Here is a 20,840-nt window from a genome sequence, read left to right on the forward strand (position 1 = left end):
CGTGCAGTTGTTGTTATAGGCTTGATCGACTTCATGCAGCGCCGCAAGAACCGACAGCCGGACGACGCCAAAGCGCCGTCTCGGATCATTCTTGCGGCACCTTGACGTCATCCGGCGGTCGGCCCCCGCAGCGCCACACGAAGCCGAACAAGCCTAACGTGTGTGACGCCGTTGCCGTAAAGCAAGTTGTGATTCTCGCGAGATTTGTCAGGGGCTGTTATCTCAAGCTTGCATTGCTGGTTTTGGTAGCGGCGTCCTCCCCGAGCTTCGACAGGAGGATGATTCGGCTTACTATGACTTTGTTTACCACCGAAATAACTTTGAAGCTGTTATATTAAGGTAAAATAACTGCATAGTGTGTCTTTAACATGAAATAACACCTTAAATGGCATGACACACAAAGTGTGTAAAAAATTAACACATCATTTTTTGCAGTATATATATATATATATATATATATATATATATATATATATATATATATATATATATATATATATATATACATGTTATTAGATTATAATTAGGGCCGGGACTCGATTAAAAAAATGTATCTAATTAATTAAAGGCATTGTAATTAAATAATCGAAATTAATCACATTTTAATCACATATAAATATTTGACCTGAGAACATTGAGAAATTTTTTTTTTAATTTTTTTTAGTATACCAAGAATAATGACTAAATACATAAGCTTAAGCAACAAAATATTGTTTATTTTTGTTCAACCAAGTCGTTGTACTCGGAGTCGGGCTAATGTCCACGCTAGCTGCTATATGTTTTGCATTGAGATGATACTTGAGGCTCGATGTGCTGCGGTGATATGTGAATTCCTTGTTGCATAGCCTACACACATCCATGCTCGTATCGACGCTTCCATCCGTTCTTTTTTTATAAAAAAAATATCCCATCCAAGGGGCCAACCAAAGCGATCTTATCAGCTTCTTCGTTCATGTTCACTGTGGTTTGTTGTTGTCTGAAGTCATGAATGCTAGTTGGTGCTCCAGTATAATCGGTCCGCCGAAATCGGCGAATCCAATGAGAAATGTTCCGCGGTGCAAAAATATGTGCGATTAAAATGGGTTAAATATGTTTAACGCGTTATTTTTTGTGTAATTAATTAATCTTAATTAACGCGTTAAAGTTCCGGCCCTAATTATAATCTATTTATAAATAAAATAACATTTGTAATAATACTATATATTCTATAACATGTTTTCTGTGGTTTCTTTATTTCTTTGTCTTGTAAAGCTGATTTGAAAAAAATCTAACACTGTAAAAAAGTGCTCTATAAATACATTTCTTTATATTTAAAAATGAAACAATATTTTATTTGATCAATTACACATTTTTAAGTCATCAATGTGGCATTATTTGTTTTTTAATTAATGATATGGAATTCCAAGAACCACATAAGTGCTCGTCCGGGACTTACAGAGGGAAAGTGCTTTATTTTGAGGTCAAAAACAGGGTTTTCTACCATTTAAAATTCTCTTTATATTGTTATGCCCACTGTCTTTTTTAATTTATCAAAAATTTTCTTATTTACATCATGATTTTATATGAAGCTTTTAGTTAAAGTCACTGGTATGACCTATTTTATTGTTAGGGAATTGTAGAAAACTAGAATACAAACGGGTTAAACTACTTAATTCAGTGAGTATATTACAACATGTGGTTTGTACAGATACCTTGCAGCAGCAATGTTGTAAAATGCATTTTTTATGAAAATTGTGGTGTTACCAACACACCACTGATCTACTGGCCGTCCTTTAACGTGAGGCCCAGCCAATGCCTGACCAACGACCACCGACAGAACCTGTTCAATCTCCTTATCCGTTTACATCCCATATAAATATATATATAACCTCAATAAATTTATATATCCCAAGGTTTTTTTCCTCCTAGGACCTTTTGTTCCTCCCTGAGGTTTTTCTCCTAGGGTTTTCTCAACCCCGGGGAGTCAGCCGACATTGGCTTAACTTAGCACCCTCTTGTATACGAGACATTATTAATACGCTCGCTTGTAAAGTTTATTCATAGCCGCTGTATTTCGTTACTTATATTGTCTGTCGATTTTTCGGTGTTCCCCCTGCTTCTTTTAATGTAAAGCTGCTTTGAAACAATTACCAATTGTGAAAAGCGCTATACAAATAAAATTTTATTAAACTGAACCTTTCTAATGGGTAACACCAATGAAAATAAATGCACAAAAACTATTTAAAAAATCATTAAGCTGTAATTTATGTGCATATATAAAAGTCAAATAGTAATCAAATAATTATGTTTAATTGTTGGAAAAAGAAGTAACGTACATAAGACATCCTGTCAATCCAAAAAATTGACATTTCTGAATGACCCAACAATTATTGTAGTTTTTAGCAATAAAAATAAATACAAGTACAATGTAGCATAAGCTGTTCATTGTTCAGTAGAGAACAAATCCTAATAAAGTCTGTTTTAGGCTACATAACTGGCGTTCAGCTTACTGCTAGCCAGTATTTGTTGCACAACAAGACGACGACCTTGACAGACTGCGTCCCGAAAATTACCTTTGCACTTAGAAGACGTTTGAAATTCGTGACACACTGTATAGGGTGTCATGTTCGAAAGACATTTTTTTTTCGTTGTATTGCATTCAAATAAATCAATTACAGCATCTTTATTTTCAGATAGTTGGAAGGGGTTAAACATCTTTGGCCGCACGTCAAGTGCTCTCTGATTCCCCATAGCGATGAGATGAGAGAGTTGCAGGTTTCTCTTTCTCCGTCCGGGTCCATGTTGGAGTTCATCTGTTCTGCTGGGTCATTTCAGGCCACGTCTGTCCGATAACAGGAGTAATCGCGGTCATTACAGGGATATCAACAGCCACTTGTACTGGACATATACACGTACTGTGTCGCAGATTCGAGGTGAGACGTCATTTTATGTGTTTTAGGCTGTGTGAAGCGAAACGAGCAGCTCTTCTGGAAAATGTGTCCGTGTTAAACACGAAGAGCCAAGGGAAACTGTGTCGATCCGACATAGCTGTAAAGCAATGTCGCTGTTGTGCTTTTAAACCACTTGACATGTCAGATCAACTGTTTCGTGCTTTAGCCTAGATGTTTTTTTACAAGCGGATGCGGTTTGGTTCCACTTTCGGTGTTTATCGGTGAAACCCAGGACTATTAAAGGCTCCCAGAAACATATTTAACGTTACATCAAAGCATGATTACACTGTAATAGTGTTTACTAACGTGTTGTTTAAATAACACGCACCTTTTGGTATTGCACACTGCACTGTAGTGCATGTAAATAATGCGTGTATATTATTTTCAAACTTTTGTTAGGGTTTAGGTTTGGTATTATAATAAGCTATTTATTATATCTGACATAATGTTCTTTCAACACATGTTTTCAGTGTGCTATTATTGGCCTGTTATCTGAATGGCTTGCATACAAACAGCAAGGGTCTGACCCACTTAAAGAAACTGCATCATCTGAATCATTTTTTTGCAGAAATGTCACGTTTACACACATTTCATAAACAGATTACCATACTGTAAATTTTGTGACGTATTTGCTTGTAATTTTGTTGCGTTCGCTTCACTGTTGGCCTACTATGAAAAGTTTGTGCACATGCACATTAATGCCAAGTGATTTTATTATCTTTATATAAATTATTTGCATACGTAATTTATTATTATTATACCTGTAATTGTTGACATAACACCTGAATCAAAGACTTACAGAATACAAATATATGATGTATAAGCTATTTATTTAGCATGCAGTATGTATCTTTTATATGTATTTTGTATTAAAACTATATATGGATAGCTGTATGTTTACTTAAATCGTCTTTATAGGTTTTTTAGAAGTAATACTGCGCTTTGCCAAAATTAATTTTCTATATCTAATCTAATGACATCACCAATCACCCTTCCCCTCAAACCACCTGTCACAAAGTTACTACTAGTATACTGTCTGTACAGTGAAGTATGCACTAAAAAGTACACTACTATTCCATTCTGAACATTGCTGAATTCTAGACACAACACTGTCTGTGAAAGAAAAAAATCTACTGTTACGCAATCATAATGAACTCTTTGACATTTAGTGCGATGCATGTCAGCACAGGCAATTCACTAACTTAACTTCTATTGCTATGGTGTTTGTAATGAAAGTAACATATAGTAGAAGTAGATATGTTGAAATGTAGAGGTTATTGGTGTTTTTGACCTCTTGGCAGTTGAAAGGTTATTTCAGGCCTACTGTGTGTCATGTGGATCACTGAAAACTGAACCATTGAATAAAAAATATATGGTTGGTTCAGTTCACCCAAAAAAAATTAGCGTTCTTTTGTTCTTTGTTCTTGTAACCATGGCAGAAAATTTTGTCCTGGTTTTTGTTTTTACAATAGCAGTATATTGTGCGTGTATTTTCTCAACCATTAGAAGTACACAAAAGCTTCATAAAGTAATTCCATGTGACTTGTTGTGTTGTATATTTGTATATTGCAATATATACTCAATATTTGGATCTCACTTTACAGTCAGAGGTGGACAGTTACAAAGTAAATTTACTTGAGTACTGTACTTTTTGAGTATCTGTGCTTTATCCAAATATATTAACTTCACTACATTAGAAAGAGAAATATCATACTTTTTACTCCACTACATTTATAAAAAAATGTCCCAAAGTAGAAAGTAATTTCTATGTAGCGGGGTTTCCTGTGTGCACATTTTTTTCTGGCTTGCGATCTGTCAGGACCTTTCACTGTTGCCAACTTTCAGTTTTCTAACTCGTGGTTTTCTGGCTAGCTTTGAATGGCCATTTAGCCGCCTTTTTTGTTTAGCAAATCTGGCAAACCCCTGGGATCTTTCCTGCTAAACTAATGTAAACGTTCGCACCACTACACAACTGAAAGCACTCTAAAAAGGCAAATAGGATAATTATTAAGACGAAAAAGGCACGTTATAGTGTGGTGTGATTATCTGCGGGTTCAACTATGTGTGATGCGTTGCTTAGAGTGCTATAATCAGTCAAAGATCATTTAAGAAATGAAAATGATGAGCACAATGGCTAAACGGTAAACAAACATTAGATATACCTTGAGCTATATGACAGAACAAATGGAAAATGTTTACTTTTCATTTGGTGTGAGATGGCTTAGCCAGAATAAAGTGTGTGTGTGTGTGTGTGTGTTTGTACGCGCGTGCGTGCGTGCGTGTGTGAACAATAGAACCCTGCCCCAAACTGTTGTGTTTTGTATGAATACTATAATGAAATCCTAGTGAAATAATACCTAAAACACATTAGAAAAGAAATTTGGTAATTGTTTTAAAATCTAATTCTAATACATACATTTATTATTTTTCATCAGGGATGGTATTTGCAGTAAAACCACAGTATCCATAAATTTACAATTTTCTCTCTGTAGTAGCCATACTCCAATTAAGGTATTTAAAGTAAAACCACAGTAACCAAAAATCAGTAAATAGGTTGCTTCAGAGGCATAAGGTATGCGACAATAAAACAATGCACTGACATAAAGGAAATTAACTTTTTACTTTTAATACTCGAGTACTTTAAAACCATTTACTTACATTTTTTTACCTAAATCTCCAATAACACATGCTGTTTCTGCGTATCTGATGTTAATCTGGAGTACCTATAGAGTAGTATCACATTCTTAATATCTCAGAAGAGTCTTTAGTTTTATCTGATTTATAAAAGACAGATTAGCTTTACAGATTCTTTACGATAACATACGAAAAAACGAAAGGAGGAGTTACTAGCTTTGGGAGGAGCGAGTCCTAGTCAACACTTTATACAATACTGACTGGATAACTAATGATTCAGTATGTTTGTGTCGTTTATATAATGTGCACTTACGCACCTAAGTCTTAACTCATGACCCAGTTGAGACTTTTCAATGAAATCCGGCGTTAAACAAACACAAAAAAGTAAAGCTGTAACAAGATGTCATCTGTCTGAGGTAAAACCACAAAATCTAATCACAATAGTGTCTGCATTAATCTGCCTTCACGCGTTTATTACAGTGTCATGAGTTTAGTTCAATTCAGATTTTTTTATTTGCATACTGTACTTGCTTTACATTTATACATCAATTAAAAAAAAAAATTGTTGCTGAAAGGTTTAAGCAGTTGTTGTCTTTGTGTGTTTGCTGGAGTCTTTCATGCTGATGACCATCATCCTCACGCAGCTTTAAACGAAAAATACAATAAATTTCAGTTAGACAACTGGTTGAATGTAGATGCATATACAACATTAGATTGTTCAGCTGACACCAGCAAATCAGCATTTTTAAATAACAAAACTATTAAATTACATTTGAAAAAAAAGATTAGATTACCTATTAAACATAAACCAACAAACATTGCTAGCTTTACATTTATTATTTTCCAACACAAGCATTTATGTGCAGGTCATCAAAAAGGCTTTACAGTTGTAGTGCTGGGCAAAGATTAATCGGGATTAAGCGCATACAAATAAAAGTGACTTTTTGCATAATATATGAGTGTATGCTGTGTGTAAATATATAAATACACACACATTCATGTATGTATTTAACTCTTTCCCCGCCATTGACGAGATATCTCGTCAATTAAAGGGATAGTTCGGACAAAAACGATACTAAACCCATGATTCACCCACCCCCAAGCTGTCCGAGTTGCATATGTCCATCGTTTTTCAGACAAACACATTTTCGGATATTTTAGAAAACATTCTAGATATTTCTGTTCATCAAATGCCATGCCACGGGGTCCAGGAACAGTCCACGACCCCCAAGTCCAAAAAAGTGCGTCCATCCCTCACAAATCAAATCCAAACAGCTCCAGGACGACAAACAAAGGTCCTCTGTGGGCAATCCGCGCGGTGTTTTTGTAGAAATATCCATATTTAAAATGTTATTAACTTTACAAACTAGCTTCCGGCAGCGCCGCCATCTTAGACTCAGGAGAGAGGATTAGCGTAGTGTACGCACTTTTCTTAGTGACGTATGACAAATTCGGAGGGCGGGGGCACCGAGCAGCAGCAGAGAAACTCTGTACGCTGCGTAAGCTCTCATCCTGAATGCGCATCACTCCAAAATGGCGGCGCTACCGGAAGCTAGTTTATAAAGTTAATACCATTTTAAATATGGATATTTCTACAAAAACACCGCACGGATTACCCACAGAAGACCTTTGTTTATCATCCTGGAGCCGTTTGGATTTAATTTGTGAAGGATGGACGCACTTTTTTGGACTTGAAGGTCGTGGACTATTCCTGGACCCCGTAACATAACATTTAATGAACAGAAATATCTAAAATATTTTCTAAAATATCCGAAAATGTGTTTGTCTGAAAAACGATGGACATATGCAACTCGGACAGCTTGGGGGTGAGTAAATCATGGGTTTAATATCGTTTTTGGCCGAACTATCCCTTTAAGAGAAAAAGCTTCCCCGCCAATGACGAGATTTTCCGTCTTTCCGCAATACCGCTATTAACCACCAGGTGGCGCCCTTCCGCAACTTTTTAAACCCGGAAGTATTGCCCTATGGCAAGCTGCTGCATGTCCGTGTCTGTTTTAAAGATCGCTCTGAATGGGATCTCTATGAAAAGTCTGTCACAAAAATGTAATTATCTTTGCTTTTTGCTCAAAATGTGGTGTTTTTGCAGAAACCTACCCATATTCAAAAGCTGATTACAAAAGAACCACTAAAGGTAGGATGAAACGGTTTTTTTGATTGAAAGCAGAGGGTTTGTTCTTTCATTTGGTATATTGTATGTTTATATATTTAAAGAAGAACATTTTCTGGAAGGCATTAAACTTTGGTAAAAATCATGAGAAACGCTGGCGCTGGCTGGCAACTTTTTTAAAAAACGCTGGCAGTAAAAGAGTTAAGAATCATTGTTTGTATATATATATATATATATATATATATATATATATATATATATATATATATATATATATATATATATATATTTGTATATATTCTATATAATATATATTAAAAACATTTAGATATATATATATATATATATATATATATGTATATATATATATATATATATATATATATATATATATATATATATATATAATGAAGAGTTTGGTTCCAAAACGCAATAAATCCATTTTGACAAATTTCGGTAAAAACGTGTTTTCTATACCAAGAAAGTGACAAGATGAAAACCACTATTTTCTGTTACAAACTTTCACATAGCATCTTTAGGTTATAAAAACATAAAAAATTCAAATCCATAACTTGATTTTCAAAGATTTATTATAAAAACTAATTCTTTTTTCCACAAAATGCAATAAATCCATGACATTTTTTTTCAAAATGCTAGAAATCTATTGAATCAATGTATAAATGTGCATTCATCTTTACCATTTTATATTTATTTAGTTGACTAGTGGTATACAATGATTAAAAAATAAACATTAATGGCATTAACCAAAACACTTACTTTGTTATATTAAGAACACAATGTTTTAGCATGAGAAGCTTGATGCTGTCTGGAGAACAAGCAACCGAGTGCCTCTCGCGGAAATTATTAGCTGTTGATGGCTTACGTTTCTTTCCCGTCACAGAAAACCATCACAGGTTTGGCAATGCTATTAAAGTATTATTTTGTTTTGTTTGTTGATCACGAAGTACAAAGTAGATGAGGAAAATTAGGATTCCGTGTACTCAGCGCGCCGCCATGTTTGTTTACATTGCGTGAATGGTCCGCTGTAATATCAGAAATGGATTTATTGCGTTCTGTAAAAATGGAGTAGTGGCGTTTGTGGCATTTTGGGAAAAAAGGGAGAAAAGATGACAGAATATCACGGCGGGTATTGGATTTTGCGTAAAATTAATTATTTACTTTTAACTACTGACCTGATATAATACTGATTTTGGCAGTAACTCATTTTTTTCAAAAATGCCGTTTATCGCGTTTTGGAACCAAACTCTTCATATATATATATATATATATATATATATATATATATATATATATATATATATATATATATATATATATATATATTTGTATATATTCTATATAATATATATTAAAAACATTTATATATATATATATATATATATATATATATATATATATATATATATATATATATATATATAGGGGTGGGTGGAATGGCCAAAAATCTATTCCACGGAATAAGTCATTTTATTTCACGGAACGGAATATTTCACGGTATAAATGTTTTTCAGTTTATATTGTTTTTTTATTATAAAAATGTACACAAATTTGCCACTCACTCTAGCTTTTGACTAAATGCTCACCGCATTTTTAAATTATGAGCAATTTAAAGTTAATAATGTTAACGTGAAAATGCCCAGAAGATAACAACAGATTAAGTCTTGATAAGACAGAATCTTGTTTATTAATTTTATAGACTATTGAAGCTATAGTATGCCTTCATTGTATTTTGTATTTATGCATACATTACATTAAAAATAGGCACTATGTAAAATGAACAGGTATAAATATATGCAAAAACCTAAAGACAGGATGAATACCTATATAGCCTATATGAGAGACAAAGCTATAGATATTATAAATATGACAGGTGCTATGATGTGATGATCATGAAGTCTGTTTGAAGGTCTTGACACCCTTTACTTTCTATTAGATCTTAACATTTGCGTATCTTTCTCGTCTTTCCAATCAAATAGGCTATGTTTGTATAAGCACATGGCGCTTCAAACTACATCGCTTCAGCAGTGCACGTGTCACTGATATAAACGCGAGTTTGTCGTGACTTGCTTAAAGTTGAGAAAACTTTACAACTATTAGCTAGTGCTGCCGCGAATAGTCGACGTAGTCGCTGTAATCGACGATGAAAATTTGTCGACGGCAATTTTTTTAGTCGAGGAGTCGCATATTTATTTTTTTCCGTCTCAAACGGCCCACTGTAATTCTGTCTCATGTCTCAAATGGCTCAATGTAATAATTCACCTCCACACCAGTCTGTGCGCTGTGCGCGCCCTGCTGGTTAATCTGCTACGCGATCATCTTTTTTCCCTCTCCCCCTGCCTTCACTGCTTTAATTTTGAAAAATTGGCGGTGGCAGGCGAGTCTATGGAATTATGAGTCGGAAAGCTTCCGAAGTATGAAAGTATTTTAAGCCAAGTTGTGATAAAAGAGTGGTCTGTTACACCGTGCCAAACGTCGTTGGCTTATCACGGGAGCACAACGACAATGCACGAGCATCTCAAACGAAAACACTCGGGAGTTATTGACGATACACCCACAGAGAATAGGACAACGTAAGTAACTGTTATATGATTATTAATGAAACGGCGAGCTAGTCAGTACTGTTTTATTAACTCTTTTGAGAAGTACAATGACTCTGTCTTTGGATGTTAAAGGCTATCAGTGTTTGCTTGTGATTCCGCCACGGAATCAACACTGGACGCAACAAATAGATTTTTCATGATTCCCATTTACATTTTTACTTTACTATTTTAAACGGCTCAATTCATTTTTGCGAGTGTTCAGCGCGTCTCTCTCTCTCTCTCTCTCTCTCTCTCTCTCTCTATCTATCACTCATGTTGCTTGCAGCGCCTCGACCGCGCGCGCCTCTCTCTTACGTGACAGTGAAAAGGTGGCAGTGTTTTTAATGTACTTTCTTTTTTGCGTAAACGTCAAGATTCACAGATGTCTCTGACAAAGACGACTGATCGAGTTAACATGACTTTAAGAAAGATTAGCAGTAGTGTGAGTCTGTGTGCGAGCTTTCTCCCTCCCTATGATGCTGTATGCGTGTTCTGTAGTCTATGTAACAACAACAGTGTATTCTCTTATATTTCTGAATTTGCACCGAATTGTCTGCGCTATATCACTCGCATTTAAAATCAAGAAATGGCTCAAAACACAACAACAATTATGAGAAGAGCAACAGCAGTAAAGCTACAATGTAAATGTATGGTGATTTTTGCATATCTAAATCAGGATTTTAGCAGCAGTTAAAGGAACAGCTGGTTGGATAAAAACGAGGTGATGGGTCATGTTTAGTCACTATTTTATAGGCTACAACAGATCAGATAATATGTAAAATAGCATTCAGTTGTGTTAAAATGCAATATAAGATCAAAGAGTAGAAGTGAAACATTTCATATTTCTGTTAAGCATCTACTTTGCACTGGAAGTTTTTATTATTATTTATATTGTTTACATTGTAATTTTTTATTTGGTAACATTTAAGTTATTCATATTGTTTATGACACCGGTGGGTTCAAAATAAAATGGACACAATGAAATAACAAACACTTGAGTTTTTTTTAATTAGTCGTTTAGAATAGTCGACTATTCGAAAAATTAGTCGAAAGATTAGTCGTTAGAAAATTAGTCGTTAGTGGCAGCACTACTATTAGCATTATGTGCGAGAAGAACTCTTTATTTGGCGTCACAGCTCCTTGCGCGTACCTACAGCAGAGAGACCTCTGCACTTGACGCGAGATACCGGACGGCTGCTGCATGAGCACAGAGAGAGAGAGAGAGAGAGAGGGAGAGAGAGAAAGAAAGAGCGAGCGAGAGTCTCGCTGCGCGACCCGCTGTGGATTCACTGACAGACACTTATTATAAAAATTACAGATATAACTCGTTCATTTTTTATAAGTGAATTTTTTTACATGTTTCTCCGGCACACTCAGTCTAACATGCAGGAGGGCAGAGTTAGCCACGCCCACTTCTTTGCATTCCGCGGAATAGACGGAATAGAAAAATCTGTTACGTCTGACATTTTATTCCGCGGTAACGGAATATACCGCCATACCGCCCAGCCCTATATATGTGTGTGTGTGTGTGTGTGTGTGTGTGTGTGTGTGTGTGTGTGTGTGTGGTTAAATATACATAATAATTACACACAGTAGTCTACACACACATATTATGCAAAAAAAAAACACTTTTATTTTTTTATGCAATTAATCGCGATTAATTTTTGCCCAGCACAAAAAATTAGTAAACCTCTTTTTGTTATCCCACAGGGATGTGCATCGATGCATCGCACTCCCATTAAAAAGACCTGTCTAAAATCGATTCTGAATCGTAAGGCTCCGATTCAGTGTTTCATGCACAGCTTGTGCATGTACTACGGCTCCGTGATCAGTAGGAAGTCCTTATCAATCTGAAATCACTACAAGTTTGACTCGTTTATAACGTGGATTTAAAAAAGCAACACTTACCTTAAATACCTTAAACAATCTGAAGAACAGCTATATAAATATGCCTCTAGATATTTCCTGGAATAGTGTTAGTAATGCTACTTCTTCTGTGGCACAAATGGTGTTTCTAAGCGAGAGCGCCCCCTGGATTTTGGATGTGGCTGCATTTCACCGTAATTCATTCAAATTCATCATTGAGAAAACGCGCATTTGCCCGATTAATTGTCACAACCCTAGTGAGCATTAGTACCCCTGGTATTGTACAAACCATTAAGCTCACAAATCCAGTTCAATCCACAAATTTACAAATTCAGTCCAACATTAAAATGAAAATAGGCACTCATAATGCAAACACATGCAAAATTGAAGCTTACAAACTCTAATGAATCCAGGTGTCGGCATTGAATGTGTTTTCTCCTTTCATCACAACAATTCGCTCATTCTGTGATCTGCCTTAAATTTGAATTAGTTTTTGTATGCGACTCTGTGCATCTTTACACGCTTTACATGAGTTCAAAGTAGGGCTGTCACTTTTCGTTCGAAAATCGATTGCACAATCGATCGGACCAACCAAAAAACGTTTTGAAAACGAAAATAGGCAATCGATTTTAACCAAATATGTACACTATTAATTTTAAAAGAATTAAACAGTTAAAATATAGATGTAACAAAACTCACAAACAAGCAGAAAAAGAAAATAAAGAATCCCGAAAGTGCAGTAGGTGTGCGAAAGCTAGACAGAAAATACCCAGCAATTTTACGCACCTATAGTTTCACGCTTTCAATAGCTGCATCTAGTGTTTTGCAAAGAAAATGGAGGACAACGTCAATAAACCTGTGCAACACGAGTTTGTGACCTTACAGGAGATGATGAGTTATGACAAGGAGCCACACTTGCGAGCTGACAGCGACCCGCTTTTGAGATGGAAGATTGGCAGTACGAAATACGCAGCTGGCAACGAAGTACCCGAGTTTCCCTGGGACATCAGTGCGGTTGGAGTGCGTCTTCTCAACAGATGGACATATAGTGAATGAAAAGCGCTCTGCTTAAATGTTGATCGACTTGTTTTCCTGACCAATAATTTGTAATGGCCCTAGTCTTTTTGCGCATTTCATTATGCCTGCCTAGTGCCGCCTAAGTGTCGGTTACGTTTAATAAAAAAATACACAGCATGTTCTCAACTTCAAGTAAGTCTATTTAAAGTTTCATTTTTTAACAGTTGTTTGAAATGGATCGAAACATTATTTAAAATAATTTTTGAATTGCCTAAATCATAAAAGCAGCCGGTTGAACCTGCAGTAATGTTTTTTTATTTATGGCAGCAGTCCACTCTGCATATTTTTTTAGAGAATGTTGCACTACTGTTGCTGTTTTTTATTCTGCACGAAACTTAATGACAATGAATAAGAAATATTGCTGACTTGTGCGTTTCAGGCGCTCTCTTTGCAGTTGTCTGTTATTTGGCGTTAAATGGAAACGTCTTTTTTAGACATGGAAAATCGATTTTACAATCGATTCAATGAACACTTATATATTAAAAATCGAAAATGATTTTTTCACAAAAGTGACAGCCCTAGTTCAAAGACTCTGGCTGCATCTGCAATCGCATACTGTGATAGTAGGTACTGAATTAGATGAAGTACCTACTAGTGTTTTAGTCAAGACCAACTAAACCGAGACCAAGTCAAGTCATGACCAAGACAGTCCAAGACTGAGACAAAACCAAGACTTTAAAGGGTCAAGACCAAGTCAAGACCAAGACAGGTCGAGACCAAGTCAAGACCAAGACCAGTGCAAGTAACTGCATTAAAACACTTATGATAAAATGTGGAATATGCATATGATTAGGCACTTCTTGTCTCCGTGCGTGCGTGCGCGCGTGTGTGTGTGTGTGTGTGTGTGTGTGTGTATGCCATCAGAGAAGTTGATAAAATAATCAAAGGCATTTATCTTTGTCTATAAGCAAATAAAAGTGAACAAACACTAAATAGCCGAAATCAATTTAACCATTTATTCTGACCTGTCTTTCCATGGTTTGCTATCCACTTAACACAATGCAGGTGTTTTTAGTAATAAAATTAGAAAAATAGTCATTGGGAAAAACTTAAACAATGCTTTAACAGTGCCAACATCATATGCCAAACCTGAATAAACTGCATAAAATTAATGATAAAAAATAAATTTGTGATGTGCCATCAGTTGTGGTCTTGACAGGTCCCATCTGTTCTTCGTCTGCAACGCATATTGAGTTTCTGCACGAGAGCGCCCTCTGGCTTTTGATGTAGCTGCATTTCACCGTATTTCATTGAGAAGCATAGCAAGCATCATAGGCCGATCGATTATAGCATCCCTAATTTTTAGTACCGAATTGGTACCAAAGACCCAGTACTTTTGACAATGAAATTGGCAAATTTCCTTGTAAAATGATTACATAAGATTAATGTAAAAAAAACACTGCGTAAAACGTGTTTAGTTGCATCCAACAAACATGATTATATACAACTAGTAAAGTAATAGTTTTACATGGAAATTTGCCACCTAATTAAAATACATTTGTCATAGTTTTGCTTCTGTGTGCCTGTTTTTGTGTGCCTGTTTAATCATCCTATATTGTCATCACCTGTGTCTTGTGTATTTATACCCATGCCTTTGTTTCAGTCTTTGTCTGATCTCGTCAATGTTAAAGCAACACCAAAGAGTTTTTACCTTAAAATAATGTTTACAAAAAAGTTTCAGTCGTTCATCCACTCGAAACAGGGTGAATGGCACTTTCACATTCGCTTTGCAGCCCTCTATCGGCCAAAAACGCACTAAAGATGTTTCCAACCGTCAGGTCGCGGTCCTGTAGTTCAAGTGAAAACTACAAAAACTTGCTTTACGGCAGACCTACAATCCAATCAGAGCCAGCTATGCTGCAGTATTTATGACAATGGTAATGGACAATTCCGCTTCTAACCTGTAGGGGGAGCAAAGAGCAAAGACTCTTTAGTGTTGCTTACAGACCGTCATTCTGTTTGTTTTATTATTATTATTATTGCCTGGGTTCAAATTACCACACTTGCGGTCTGTGCACTTGACCAGTGCTTCCCAATCCTGGTCCTTGAGGCCCCCCTGACAGAATGTTTTAGATGTCTCCTTATTTAAAACACCTAATTCAACTTATCAGCCTACTTCAAAAACAGTAAACATGTCTTTCTAACAAGCTGATGAGTTAAATCAGGTGTGTTAAATACGGAGACATTAAAAACTTTCTGGGAGGGGGGGCCTTGAGGACCAGGATTGGGAAGCACTGCACTTGACTACTTGATTACTTGCACAACGTTTTCCTGTATTTGGCCCAAGCGTTCTAGTGGGCGTAAAGGTCCCAAGTCTGCATGCAGAATTATTTACCCAATGGGACACACTTAACAAGTGTAAAAATGTCAATCCATGTAGTGGCAACATTTTTTATTTAGGCTACTTATAAAAATATATACTATATATATTTAAGTTTTTCTTTAAATAAAATTACAACAATGGGTCCTATTCTAACGATCTAAGCGCATGGTCCGATGCCACTTGGCGGAATTTATAAACTGAAAAACTAAGCGGAGGAAGAAGACCACCAATTTAAGATTGATATAAAAATTGAGTTGTTTTATTTGTATTGAAACTGTTTTGGTATTAAAACCTTTAAAAGTCATTTCTTTCAGTCATGGAAGTAAAATTAACAGGCTTTTAATTGCTGTATTTGAATGGATGGCATAAATGATCTGTGTTATCTCAAAAAATAATTTACAAATATGCAAGAAAAAGTTTGTACTCTAAAAATACTCTATTTGTAACAAGCCGAAACGTTTCAGCTAGGGCTGCAGCTATCGATTCTTTTTGTAATCGATTAATCTAGCACTAAATCGATCGATTAATCGAGTAATCGGATAATTTTTTTATGTGTTTTTAAACAACCAAAACAAATAATGCATAACGAAAATGACGTGGCTGTAAAATGTTCAAGCATTTGGCTTTTATTTCTAAAAAAACAGAGGTATTTGGCTCCAAAAAATAAGCCTATTTATTTTTACCCATTTAGTGTTTATAAGTGCCAGTGCCACTGCCAACAATTAAACACTTTAATTTATTAATATGCACAACAGGTTTCATGTTGTAATCTAGCCCTGACATCAAAGTAAATATCTGGTTTATATACATTTCTACACTTGCAGCATTTACCATTAGGCTACTAACATAATATATCAATTCTGGGGTGAGCTTATTTGCTATGGTAACAACCTGTGTGTATGCGCGCACGTGCACTAGTGTTTGTCTGTGCGCGCGTTCTGTGGGTGAGGAAGAGTGACACCCCAGTCAGACGTTCAGTTGCTTCATTGCATTTTGGTACTGCAGAAATACATACATTCCTTTTCAATAGAACGCTGCATTTGGTTTGCATCACTTGCATTGCGGTGCATTTTAGGTTAAGAATCCTTTCGAAAAATCTCATCATCACGTCCCGCTGTATACAGTGAATGCATGCTGAAATTATTGTTGCGTGGCTACATAAAAGTTTAAGCATTATGTAATGCATTGCGCCGCGCGATTGGTCTGACTCGCGTGAGAGAGAATAACTTCCTTATGCTAAACTCCAATAAGACAGAGATTATTATTATTGAACAAAATATGTCAGATTACAAGTTGCCCATATATGATTGCACTGTGGTGCCGTTTTTTGTACAAACACCTGTAAAGTGCATGCGTCTGTGTGAAGGGGTTCTTTTTTTAAGCTACTACTTAAAAACATCAAAGCTAAACATCATATCTAGTCAAACCGCATAACGACATTGCTACAAATACAGTATGGGATTAAAATCAGCGGAAGCTATGTTACCTTATTTCATCGACGCTTGGTGAAACAGCAATGGATGTTTTCGGTTCAGATGCTGAATGTAATGATAATGTAATGATCCCAAACTTTAGACAGTCTCTCTCTGCCGTTTATGGACATATTCGCTCCGCCATCGCGCCAACTAAATTCAAAATGTACCACGCGCTATGATGTGCTTCATGAACATTGAACAACGGTGCGCGTGAATCAGATCTCGGCGCATGTAGTGCGCGTCATAGGAATTTAACGAGGCTTCGAGGCAGAATTTTTGCCTCGAGGAATTTTTTGAATCGAGTAACTCGATGAATCGTTTCAGCCCTAGTTTCAGCACTCGGACAGCACCGTGAGTGCTTTGAAAAGCATTACCTAAAAAAGATTCTCATCTCATCATATCCACAGGTAGAAAGTCATCATATACAATAAATCCGTGCATAACATTAAAAAAACATTTAAAAATAGATGCAATATTTGCATTTGTTTAAAGCAAAACATTTAATTATCAGGCTACAGGTTGAAGCTGCTCTTTACGCCTTCTAACGTCTCATAATCACTCCTCATTTATGTTCAAGAAACGCTTAGGTTACTCCCATAACCCCGGTTCCCTGAAATAACGGGAACGAAGCATTGCATCAGTTTGCTGACGCTATGGGGGGGGGGAAACTCCTGTTTACTCCCCGAATGAAGCCTATTGGTTAACGTCTGTAGAAAATACAGACCAATGACGTTTGAGCCCGCGCAGGGCGTGGCACACGTCCCTATATAAGCCCGGGGAAATACGTCAAGAGCTCATTATTATTCGACTGAAGCATGCTGCCGAATAACACTCCCTGCGTAGACGTTTGTAGCACGGCCAGCGACGCAATGCTTCATTCCCGTTATTTCAGGGAACCGGGGTTACGCGAGTAACCTAAGCGTTCCCTTTCAATACGGTTCACTTCGCATTGCGTTAGTTTGCTGACACTATGGGGAACGTAATCCCATCCCGCCGTGCATACACAACGGACCGAGGTGCCCTTACCGGAGAGACACTGCATGTGGCCCTATACCCAGCGTGTACATAGCTTTAGCGAGCGCAAGTGAAGGCACCATATATGAGACAGTAATACGCATACAGTGAAGTTTCTAAATGCACCATGATGCATATATAATAGAGCACGAGACGGCGGGTTCCCTGAGCGCGCCGCGAGCTGTGCATGATTTATTAATAGGTAGCCATGACGGTGAGCTCGCAGCGCACCGTGAAGGCATACAGAAACGCAGTTGCGTGAACATTAAGCCAAAAGACCTGTGCTTGTAAGGCAGGGACATCCAGGCTATAAAATATGCAAACAGATCGATCTCCGCTCGGCCGAAGACGGTCCATATTTTCTCGACCGTCTGAGGATGCAACCTCCACTCTCCCGGCGGTGGACCGGTCTCATGAACAGCATTCCCAACGGTATTAGTGGGGATGCTGCTGCCATCAGACCCCGCATTTTTTGGAATCGTTTGAGAGGGAGATGTGAACCCGGTTTGAACGATGTCGCCTCGCGTCTGACCGTGAGTGTGCGTTCCGGTGTAATCCATGCCCGTGTCTTTAATGAGTCGAGCGTCATGCCTCAGAAAGCGATCCGCTGCGTGGGGGTGAGCAAACTCTTCTGGAGGTTGATTTTGAACCCTAAATTCTGGAGTACAATGGTCTTGAGCGCGATAATTTCCCTCTCTGACTGGGCTAGAATAAGCTAATTGTCGAGGTAATTCAATATGCCCATGCTGCTCTGTCTAAGAGGGGCGAGCGCCGCATCCGCACATTTGGTAAATGTGCGTGGTGCCAGAGATAATCCGAAGGGCAGAACTTTGTACTGGTATGCTGTCCCGTCGAACGCGAATCTTAGAAACGGCTTGTGACCAGGTGCTATCGGAATGTGAAAGTAAGCGTCTTTCAGATCCACTGATATGAACCAATCGCCCGGTTGAATTAACGCCATAATTAGGCTGGCTGTAAGCATTTTGAATGGCCATTTGACAAGAGCGCGATTCAAAATGCGTAGATCCAATATCGGTCTGAGGCCGCCGTCTTTCTTTGGAACAAGAAAATAACGACTGTAAAAGCCTGATTCACTTTGATCCACCGGGACCGTCTCTATCGCGTCTTTTAGTAATAAAGAACGCACCTCTTCCCTGAGGATCTGCATGCGATCGTCTGGGACAGTGGTGTAGAGAGCGCAGCGAAACCGGGGTGGTCTCCGAGCGAATTGAAGTGAATAACCGTGTTGGATCACGTTTAGAATCCAGCCCGGCATTCCGGGGGTGGATTGCCAAAAGTGAAGTTTTACAGCGAGCGTCGATATGCTTATGGACGGTGAGCCGTGTGTGTGTGTGTATAGGAGGAAATTTGCTCTTTGTGAAAAGGTAAAAATTTGTTTTTCGCTGTTACAGCGAGGGTGTGTCCAGCGCCTGAGGGGGCTGAAACACGCAGCCTCTTTTCCTCCTCAGACTCTCTTCAGGGAGGCGGCAGCGGCGCCGGGTCCAGCATGATCCGAGGACCCGGACCGCGGCATCGAGGTGGACCAGCCGATTGTGCAGTACGCTGGCGCTTAACCTCCGGTTCAGCTCTCTGCTGGGGTTGAGCTGGTGCTGGCTTAGGGCGCTGAGCTGTCGGATGTTTTGGGCTGCCGGTCTCAGACGCTGAGGCAGATCGTTTCTGTAGGAAATGCCGCATAGCCTGCGAAGATCTCTGTGTCTCAGTGAAGCGCTGGGTAAACCCCTCCACATCAGAGCCGAAGAGCCCCAACAGCGACACGGGCAAGTCAAGAAGGGCAACCCGATCCGTGTCCTTGATCTCCGTCAAGTTCAGCCACAGAACAACCAGGCTGGCCATGGCTCTTCCCACAGCCTGAGTGGCGACTTTAGTAGCGCGGAGGGCCAAGTCAGTCGCGCTGCGCAGGTCTTTAAAGGTTGACGGGTCCGGGCCTGCCTCGTCCATATCACCGAGGAGTTTTGCCTGGTATACTTGCAGCACCGCCATCGTGTGGAGAGCAGATGCAGCGTGGCCATCGGCGGTGTAAGATTTTGACGCCAGAGTTGATGTCAGACGGCAGGGCTTTGACGGATGGTTCATCTTCGCCCTCCATCTGCCGGCTGAAGACGGGCAATGGTGGGCGGCAACAGATTCCTTGAGCGGCGGCAGCTTAGTGTAGCCGTGTTCGTCGGCACGTCCAGCGGGGAGAAAGAGCACGCGGGGGATGAGCCGGCGTGCTGTTTAGGCGGGAGAGCACGGGAAGCCTTCCTTTTGAAGATATCGAGGCGGGAGTGCAGCACCGGGATGGGAAGGCCCTCGCAGTGGGCGCAGCCCGCCTCGGTGAGTACGGCCTCGGCGTGGGCAGGACCCAGACAGATGAGGCACTCTTTGTGGAAATCCTCCACAGGCAAAGGGGCTCCACAGGAAGCGACATTATCTCAACACGTCTGCTCTTTCAGATGAAATTCGCTCTTTTATACTCAACCGGAAAGCGGCAGGGGAACACGCTGGTGTGTAGTAGTCCGCTGCAGTGCTCAGATCGATGGCGAGTAAGGGCTTCTTCTTCGGAGCAGTGAGAAGGTTCGCGCTGAAGGAGAAAAGTAGTAATATAATGAGCTATTGACGTATTTCCCCGGGCTTATATAGGGACGTGTGCCATGCCCCGCGCGGGCTCAAACATCATTGGTCTGTATTTTCTACAGACGTTAACCAATAGGCTTCAATCGCGGAGTAAACAGGAGTTTTCCCCCCCATAGCATCAGCAAACTGATGCGATGCGAAGTGAACCGTATTGAAAGG

The 20,840-nt window shown here is 38.6% G+C and overlaps 1 protein-coding gene across 9 annotated transcripts in view; it reads left to right on the plus strand.

The window, feature by feature from the left end:
* Window positions 1-2,722: 2,722 nt before the first annotated feature.
* The window catches only part of thrb (thyroid hormone receptor beta), a 117,014-nt gene continuing 98,896 nt past the window's right edge, over window positions 2,723-20,840 (plus strand). For 3 of the 9 annotated variants that reach the window (XM_055220318.2, XM_073858036.1, XM_055220315.2), the window contains exon 1: window positions 2,723-2,912. The gene's annotated coding sequence lies outside the window, so the exon portion shown is untranslated. The remainder of the gene's footprint in view (window positions 2,913-20,840) is intronic. The other 6 variants (XM_073858037.1, XM_055220319.2, XM_055220314.2 and 3 more) reach the window with 2 other exon arrangements.

This window comes from Misgurnus anguillicaudatus, chromosome 20 (assembly GCF_027580225.2).
Source record: "Misgurnus anguillicaudatus chromosome 20, ASM2758022v2, whole genome shotgun sequence".
Classification (NCBI taxonomy): domain Eukaryota; kingdom Metazoa; phylum Chordata; class Actinopteri; order Cypriniformes; family Cobitidae; genus Misgurnus; species Misgurnus anguillicaudatus.